The sequence below is a fragment of the Somniosus microcephalus genome, chromosome 8 (assembly GCF_052327205.1).
Source record: "Somniosus microcephalus isolate GS21.2 chromosome 8, FLI_Smic_1.0, whole genome shotgun sequence".
Classification (NCBI taxonomy): domain Eukaryota; kingdom Metazoa; phylum Chordata; class Chondrichthyes; order Squaliformes; family Somniosidae; genus Somniosus; species Somniosus microcephalus.
The window spans coordinates 132,837,088-132,846,414 of record NC_140994.1 but is presented as its reverse complement, the minus strand read 5'-3'; positions in this window follow the sequence as shown (position 1 = coordinate 132,846,414).

Here is a 9,327-nt window from a genome sequence, read left to right as displayed (position 1 = left end):
TGCAGTGATCAAGCATTTGAGGCATAGGTGTTCGCTGTGGAGAGACGGAGGGCGGTGCACTACCTGGCAAGTGGCAGGAAGCCCTCGCCACAAGTCTTCCGCACCATGTAGAGGGAGGTAGCACAGCACGTCTCGGGCAGCACTGTTGTCCCCAGGACCCACACACAGTGCAGGAAGAAATTTAATGACCTCATTCGGGTGGTCAGGGTAAGTCAATGCTTCAACAAATGCTACATACCACCATCTGAACCTCAGTCTGCACACACTGCCCAAAGCACCACATCCCCAGCACTCACCCACCAACAATCTCTACCTACCAATACTCACAGCCACACCTCACACCTTGCACACAATGACAGCTATTCAACTATGGCAGGCACATCACCCAAACACATTGCTCCACACTCACTCACACACTTTCCTTTCTCCTGCAGGCCAAGGTGACTCACAACAGGAGGGAGCAGGAGCGCACAGGCGGGGGACAAGCCGACACCCAACCACTGTCTGAGCTGGAGGATAGAGTGCTGCAGATCATTGGGTGCCAGGCGGTGGGCACCATGGCCACCGGTGACGTTGATCCCCTTGGGAACAACAACAGTATGTTCATCGCTAGTCCTTCTCGCATCCCACTTCCCCCGTACCCCACAAGCGTTTCGCACTTTCCAGCTAATCATGCTGTGGGCATGCATTTCACCCTTCCTGCCCTGCTGCCCGCACCTTAAGTTGACTCTTGTGCCTTTATGCTTTCAGATAATCCGCAAGCACCTGAGCAGCCTGTCCCTGAGGGCACCAGAGAGAGTGAGGTGGAAGAAGAGGAGGAGGAGGAGGAGAAAGACACCATGTCACTGCATGTCTCACCCACAGGCACCAGTTCAGATACTGTCACTACGCATTCTTTAGGGGCTAGTATAGTAGCGGGATCTGCACAGGGTGAGGCACCGGGGACGAGTGGGCTGCAGCAAGGCCAGGGGGAAAAGGTAGCTCAGGGGCCAACTCCCTGGGAGGCGCGTTCGCGCACGAGTTCTGCTACACAGGACTCAGGTGAGGACCTCGATGGGGAGGCGTTTAGAAGGAGGATGATGGGCATGCACATGTAGATGATAGGTGCAATGGCAAGGGTGCCTGTTGACAATGGTAAGGAGCATGGAGGAGTCCGCCTTCAACATTGCACAAGAATCTGCGCACACCATGGAGCCCATCATTTCCAGTCTGCAAAGGATGGTTGACTCCCAGAGAGGGCATGGTGACTCAGACCTGATGCCACATGTGATGGGCGATCTGGCAGCTTCCATTTCAGCACAGGCGGAAGTCACGCAACGCCTTAGTGCTGTAATGCAGTTTATGGTTGGTGCCACTCAATCTCAGTCTACTCTCATGCAGTCTCAGCTTGATGCCACGCAAGCTCTGACTGCTGCCATCATGGCTGGATCAACCACCGTCCACTGGGTCTTTCACGGTGTCGCAGCAGGCCAGCAAACTGTGCTGCAACAGTTTGCTAGGGATGCTGAGGTGCTGCCCCACAGGAGTGGCAGTGGGTCAGTGGAGCAGGAACCTGCTGTCCTCTCTCAGGATGACAGCATTCTTGATTCCACCACTGCCACTTCGCCATTGCCCTTGTCGCTACCCGTCATCCAGCCAGCCCAGACTGCGGCCGTCCATGCTGAGGTGGTACAGTCTACAGCCCCTTCCAGGCTCAGAGCTGGTCGAGGGCATCCTGCAAGGCCATCTGTAGTCTCCCACACGGACACTCAGCAGCCTTCCACCTGCCGTGCTGCAGCCACTGGGCCAACACCTCGTAGGAGCACTGGAGTAGGCAAAGGTACAGTAATGAGGGGCACTAAGGGATTGCACAAGGGTGAACAGTTAATATTTATGTTGTAAATATGTGTTAACTGATTATTGATAAATTTATTAATTCAGTTTGGATTATTTTGTGGTGTTTCTCATTGCGCTGTGATATGGCCTGTGACAGGGATGGAATGATGGGGATCTGGGGCTAATTCAGTGGAACCGCAATCTGAGGAGGCGGGCAGAGACCGCCCTTGCGGACAGCCGATTGAGTGGCTGCCACCTCCCTCGCTCCTGTTCCTCCTCCTCCTCATCTACCTCTTCCTTCTCCTGAGGTGGTCTCGCAATCCCTGATGGCAAGGACTGGGCTGTAATGATGGCCAAGTTGTGCAACATGCAGCAGAAAACGAAAAAATGGGACACCCACTCAGCCTAGTACTGGAGGACTCCTCCCGAGCGGTCAAGGCAGTGGAACCGTTGTTGATTACCCCGGTGATCCGAGCGATGATGTTCCTGTTGGCAGCATGGCTCTCATTATATGAGTGCTGGGCAGAAGTGTTGGGGTTGCGGAGGGGAGTCATGAGCCAGGTGGAGAGCGAATAGCCTTTGTCTCTGACCAGCCAGTCGCAAGCTTAATGTGGTGGCTGGAAGAGTGCTGGCACACTGGTCTGGCACAGGATGAAAGCACTGTGGCTGCTGCCAGGATAGTGGGCATTCACACTGAGAATTTGTTGTGTGTGGTCGCTCACCAACTGCACATTAAGTGAGTGGTAACCTTTGTGGTTACGGAAGATCTCGGGGTTGTTATGAGGTGCCCACAAAGCCGTCAATGGTGCCTTGCACGATGGGGAATCCCGCTATCCTGGCAAAGCCACATGCACGTTTGTCCTGCTTCTCTCTGATGGTGGGAAGGAAATGTAGTCCCTTCTCCTACTGTAGAGCGCCTCTGTGACCTCCCGGATGCAGCAATGGACGGCAAACTGCAAGATGTTCACTATATCTCCTATTGCTGACTGGAAGGAACCACCTGCGAAGAAATTGAGAGTGATGGTGACCTTGACTGCCACTGAGAGAGCCGTGCTCATCTTGATCTGAGGCTGGAGGTCTGGTTGCAGGAGGTGGCAGAGTCCTGTGACCACCTCCTTGATGAAGCGGAGCCTTCGAATACACTGCTTCTCGCTTAATTGAAGGCAGGAAAAATGCTGTTGGAATACCCTCGGAGGGTAAGGCCTCCTGTTGAGAGCCCTGATGGCCCTCCTCCTCCTTCTGGCCACATGTTCCATCTTCCTCGCTGCCTGCGCTCCCTCCGCCGTAGATCATGGAGGGTGAGGTCGACTGCCCGTACAGCCCCCATTAATGTAATGTAGCAGCTTGACATGTTGTGAGAATAAAAAGCACTAACCTGAGAGCTGCGGCTCATTACTCCTGATCCCTTTAAGTAGTGCCCCTGGAGCTGTCGGGGCGAGGTGCTAAGGCAGGGGGCGCTAATCAATTTTGCAGATCGGGCGTCCAATGAGCATTGCATGTAGCAGTGGCGCTACGGAGGTGCCGGATTTGGCATGCGTTGCTGGATTCGCCTCGCCGCAGCACTACTGCCTCAGAGCCCCGTTAGCACCTCCAGTTATGCGCTAACTGGAGGTGCTAAGGTACCGAATTTCTCCCCCTGCGAATTTTGCAGGGAGCAAGGGAATCAAAGACAGAGGTGAAAGCGCAGTTAAACGAATTGACAATGGCAGAGATGTCATAATGAGTGGGGGGGCCAGCACTGGGGAATTGAGGAAGAGTAAAGTTATAGGGTGAGTTTTTCCTCATGGACAGCTGGTAAAAGTTGGGTGTCATTAAAAACCCAACTCAGTCACGAGCGTGGTGTAGGAGGCTAGGAGGATGTGGGTAGTAAAACAGTTAAGGGAGTGATCAGATACACAAAGGCAAAATACTGCAGATGCTGGAAATCTGAAATATAAAGAGGAAATGCTGGACATGCTCAATGAGTCAGGCAGCAGCTGTGGAAAGTCGATGACAGTTCTGATGAAAGCCGGTGGATTGTCACTAAAAACCCAACTAGTTCACTAATGTCGTTTAGGAACGGAAACATGTCGTCCTTGCCCGATCTAGCCTATCCAGTCCCATCCACAGGTGGTTTGACTTGCAGTTGCCCTCCAAAATGGTCTAGCAAGCCACCCATTTGCATCAAGCCACTACCAGCAGTTCAAGAAGAAGGCCCACCACCACCTCAGGGCAACTAGGGATGGGCAATAAACACCAGCCTTGCCAGCGCCATGTATGTGGCATATAAGGTGGGTGTCAGAGCAGTTCATTATGGTTGAACACTATGAGGTGTGCAACAGAAAGCTTCCTGAAATCCAGAAACTAAGCTGTGACCGGAGTTACCCGTTAGCTCCCGTTACCAGGACAATGTTGCGCATGCGCGTTGCTCTAGAAATGGCCGGCAGAGCCATGTTGGCATGGTGCCCAGGCTGCAGGAGCTGGCTCAGCTCATTGCCTATAGACATCTTCTTTCACCCCGTCCCATTTTCCTTCCAGGTCTGACAGTCTGTACGGAGCCGGTGAAATTGCCTGGTCACTGGCGGCTCCCATTCTGCATCCTCAGGCCACAACACGTCACCGCCTCCTGAGCCCACGTGCAAGTATGGTGTGCAGCAGCTGCCATAAAAACAACACGCTGACCATTGCGCGAGAATTCGAACCAAGTCTAAGGCGAGTCCGTGGTTTCTGGAACTCAGGATCCAAAAAATGCAAGGAACGTAGAAGAGGGACGAGGGGGGAAAGAGCAAACAACCGCTTACACCTGCAGGGGAATCAACAATACAACAGTTATAACTGCAAAATTTGTATAGGAGAATGATTGTCAGAATTGGCAGCTTTAGATAAAGGGCCATTTTCTTCCTGTTTTAAAGTTATTGCACTCTTTTTCTTTCTACCCCCTCGTCTCCTTTCATTCTTTGATCTCCTCAGTTGCACAGCACCATCTGTTTGCATCGACAGGAGGCATGGATTTGAGATGAGGTATAGATTTTCCTTGGCAAGTACAATGAAATATATGACAGAAACACAAACAATGTATGATGGTTGTATTACAGATGTTTGTAATCTACCACATTGAGTCAATTGGAAAGCAAAAGGAGTCCAAAATCCAAACTACTTTTTCTCCTTCAATGACTTTTGAACTCAGTTGTTGAACATCAGACCCACAACCCACGCATGCAGAAATCCTTATTTTATTTTCCTTCATGTGATGAGAAGTGCAAGGCGCCTATTTCTTATGTTCTTATGTCAGTAATCGGTTAGTGACTGCCGAATGTGCTTCCTGTCTGGGAGCAAAGGTCGTAGAATGCGCTTTCTGTCCAGGAGCAAAGGTCAGCGTGGGGTCGGGTCATTGTTGCTAATAGGATAGTGGAAATCTGGAATTCTGTCCCCCAAAAGGCTGTGGAGGCTAGAATCAATTGAAATGCTCAAGACTGAGATTGATTTATTTTTCTTGGGTACGGGTATCAAGGGATATGGAGCAAAGGCTGGTAAATGGAGTTGAGGTACAGATCAGCTATGCTCGAATTGAATGGCAGAACTGGCTTGAGGGGCTGAATGGCGATCGGGCGGGCTGTACAATGGCCCGTTTTATGCCACTGTTGAAATTTAAAATGAAGCCAACCAGATTCCCACACAAAATTGTACGCACATCAACGATTTTCATCGTGGAATGGGAGCAACACAGACAAGGCAGGATTTATTGTCCAGCTCTCATTGCCCTGAGAGCAGGTTGACAATGATGGCATGTCTACATGGTTTATTAGGTGCTTCCTCTCGTCTCCTGCCGAATGTACTGAAGGGAGCGATCGGGAGAACCCGGAGGAAATTCTCGGTGCATAAATCCTATGGTACGCTCACTGACTGAGGCAATGAGCGGCAGATTGAGAACCCGTCGTCACTGTCGACCTGCAACTTACAATTTAATCTTTCAAATATATCACATATAAGGAAAAGCTGACGTGAGTTGCTAGTTGCCATTTCATCGACAATATAACACATATTTCTGGTCGGCCATTCCTTGTATGGAGAGGATGGACATACTTGGCAAACAAAGTTACAAGTTTCACCCTCTCGCACTTCTGAATGAAACGGCTCCCTTGAGCTAACTGGAGAAAAAGGCGTCAGTTTAGACATCATGCTAGTTGACACTTGCAGTTATATTGTAAGTTGTAACAAGTTTAAGGCAGATTTCAGAAAGATTTGCCAGAAGGTTGAGATCTCGTCTGGATTTGCTCAGACCAGAAAGTATTGCACCTTGTTGTTCCTATAGTTTAAAGAAAGGCTTCAAGAAGAATTGCCAACTGTACACAGTGCCCTCTGGCTCCATCGAGGGGGTCCAGCTCTGGTCGGCAATGTCAATGGTAACGCACGGCATTTCCTGAACTTGCTGCAGCAGGATTTTTCTGACCTGCCCCATGATGTGCCTCAATAATTCCGAGACTCGATGTTAGCGAAACAAAACAAGGCTTTTATTAACTTAGAAGGTAACACGCAGTGGAGAGAGGTATCTTCCATCTGGAGGTCTGCAGTACTGGATATGAGGCCAGACTGAGCTTGCTTACATAGGGGCCAGGTATGGGCGGAGCCCTACACACAATACATTACAATATACAATACAATGGTGAGGAGACGGAACTGAGGTAAGGGAACTGAAACCTGAAACCAACCACAGTCACAGGCAGTGATGAATGGAATATTTCATCACATTCACCCCTTCTATAGATTTAGTCTGCTCAGGGGTTTGATAGTCCTCTGTGACCGACGTGGCTGTTGTGGTGTCGCGGGTGTCGGCTGGGTGTCCCCGGTGGCCTCCTGGGTCTCTGCCGGGGGTGCCGCCAGGGTTGTTGAAGGGGTAGTTGGTGGGGGTGCCGTTGGTCGATGTTCTTCCGGGGGTGATGAAAGAGTAGTGGGTGGGTGAGAGTCGCTCTGATCGTTGTTGTTGCTATTGCCGTGGTTGTTGTCGTTACCGGCTGGGGCGACGCCTTTTATGGACACGGTGTCCTCCCTTCCGTCGGCGTGCCGGACATACGCGTATTGGGGGTTGGCGTGGAGAGGGTCCGTCTTGTGGCCCCTCACATGCCTTCGCACGAATACCGGACCTGGGGTGGAGAGCCATGACGGCATGGATACGCCTGAGGTGGATTTCCGGGGAAAGACAAACATTCGTTCATGAGACGTGGCATTAGTGGCAGTACACAATAGCGACCGTATCGAATGGAGCACATCTGAGAGGACTTCCTGCCAGCGGGAGATAGGGAGGCCCTTGGTCCTTAGAGCTAGAGTGACTGCTTTCCATACTGTCCCGTTCTCTCGCTCCACTTGACCGTTACCCCGGGGGTTGTAGCTGGTGGTACGGCTCGTGGCGATCCCCCTGGACAGCATGTACTGGCGTAGCTCTTCACTCATGAAGGACGCCCCCCTATCCGTATGGATGTAGCTCGGCATACCGAACAGGCAGAACAGGCTGTTGAGGCATTTAATGACCGTGGCGCTGGTCATGTCTGGGCAGGGGAAGGCGAATGGGAAACGGGAGTATTCGTCCACGCTGTTCAGGAAGTAAACATTGCGGTCGACTGACGGGAGGGGGCCCTTGAAATCTAAGCTGAGCCGCTCAAAGGGCCGTGTAGCTTTGATTAAGTGGGCTCTATCTGGGCGGTAGAACTGAGGCTTGCACTCAGCGCAAGTGCGGCAGTTCCTGGTCAGAGACCGAACTTCCTCAATCGAGTAGGGTAAGTTACGGGACTTTATGAAGTGGAACAGCCGCGTGACCCCTGGGTGGCAGAGGTCGTTGTGGAGGGTCTGTAGCCGATTCCCGGTGGCGCTGGCACACATCCCTCGTGAGAGGGCGTCAGGGGATTCGTTAAGGGCCCCTGGCCGGTAAATGATGTCATACTCGAAGGTGGAGAGCTCGATCCGCCACCTAAGAATCTTATCATTTTTAATCTTCCCCCTCTGTTTATTATTGAACATAAACGCTACCGACCGCTGGTCGGTAAGTAGGGTGAAGCGTTTGCCGGCTAGGTAGTGGCGCCAGTGGCGCACTGCCTCCACGATGGCTTGGGCCTCCTTTTCTACGGAGGAGTGTCTGATCTCGGGCCCTTGGAGGGTCCTCGAGAAGAAAGCTACGGGCCGCCCCGCCTGGTTGAGGGTGGCCGCCAAGGCAAAGTCAGACGCATCACTTTCCACTTGAAAGGGAGTGTTCTCGTCCACTGCCTGTAGCGTGGCCCGCTCAATATCCTGCTTAATGCTTTTGAAGGCGGCGTGGGCCTCAGCAGAGAGCGGAAAAGAGGATGCTTTCAAGAGGGGGCGGGCTTTGTCGGAGTAGTTGGGGACCCATTGGGAATAATAAGAAAATAACCCCAGGCACCTTTTCAGGGCTTTGGGAGTGTTGCGCAGGGGCAGCTCCCGTAGGGGGCGCAATCGGTCGGGGTCTGGTCGATTTCTCCATTCTCCACCACGCTGCCTAGTATGCAGAGATGCGTGGTGTTGAAAACGCACTTGTCCTCGTTGTAGGTGAGGTTGAGTTTTTGTGCGGTTTTCAGGAACCTCTCGAGGTTCGAGTCGTGATCCTGCTGGTTGTGACCGCAGATGGTGACGTTGTCGAGGTAGGGGAAGGTTGCCTGCAAGTGGTGGTCATCGACCATGCGGTCCATCTCCCTCTGGAAGACCGAGACCCCATTCGTCACCCCAAAGGGGACTCTGAGGAATTGGTAGAGGCGTCCGTTCGCCTCGAAGGCGGTGTACGGGCGGTCCTCTGGTCTGATAGGGAGCTGGTGGTACGCTGACTTGAGGTCGATGGTGGAGAACACCCGGTATTGGCCGATTTGGTTCACCATTTCTGATATGCGGGGTAGCGGGTAGGCGTCTAGTTGGGTGTACCTGTTGATCGTTTGGCTATAGTCGATCACCATCCGTTTCTTCTCGCTACCCCTTACCACTACCACTTGGGCGCGCCACGGGCTGTTGCTGCGTTCAATAATGCGCTCTTTCAGGAGCCTGTCTACCTCGGTCGCGATAAACTGCCTGTCCTCCCAGCTGTACCTCCTGCTTTTGGTCGCTATTGGCCGGCAGTTAGGGGTAAGGTTCGCGAATAGCGAAGGCGGCTTTACCTTCAGGGTAGCCAGACCGCACACTGTGAGGGGCGGCTGGGACCCACCGTACTTGAGCGTGATGCTTTGGTGGTTGCACTGGAAATCCAGGCCCAAGATCACGCTCGCACATAGATTCTTCATGATTAATACTTTAAAATTATCGTATACAGTTCCGTTAATGGACAATTGTACCATGCAGTAACCCAGAATGGTCGATGTCTGGGTTTTATCAGCCATAGAGATGGTACCCTGAGTAGGGACCACCTTTAGGGAGAGTTGTTGTGCCAGTTCAGGGTGGATAAAACTCTCCGTGCTTCCACTGTCAATTAAACATTTAACCCGGCACCCGTTTACCTCGATGTCCACCATTGATTTGGATAGCGGGTGCGGCCTGGTCTGG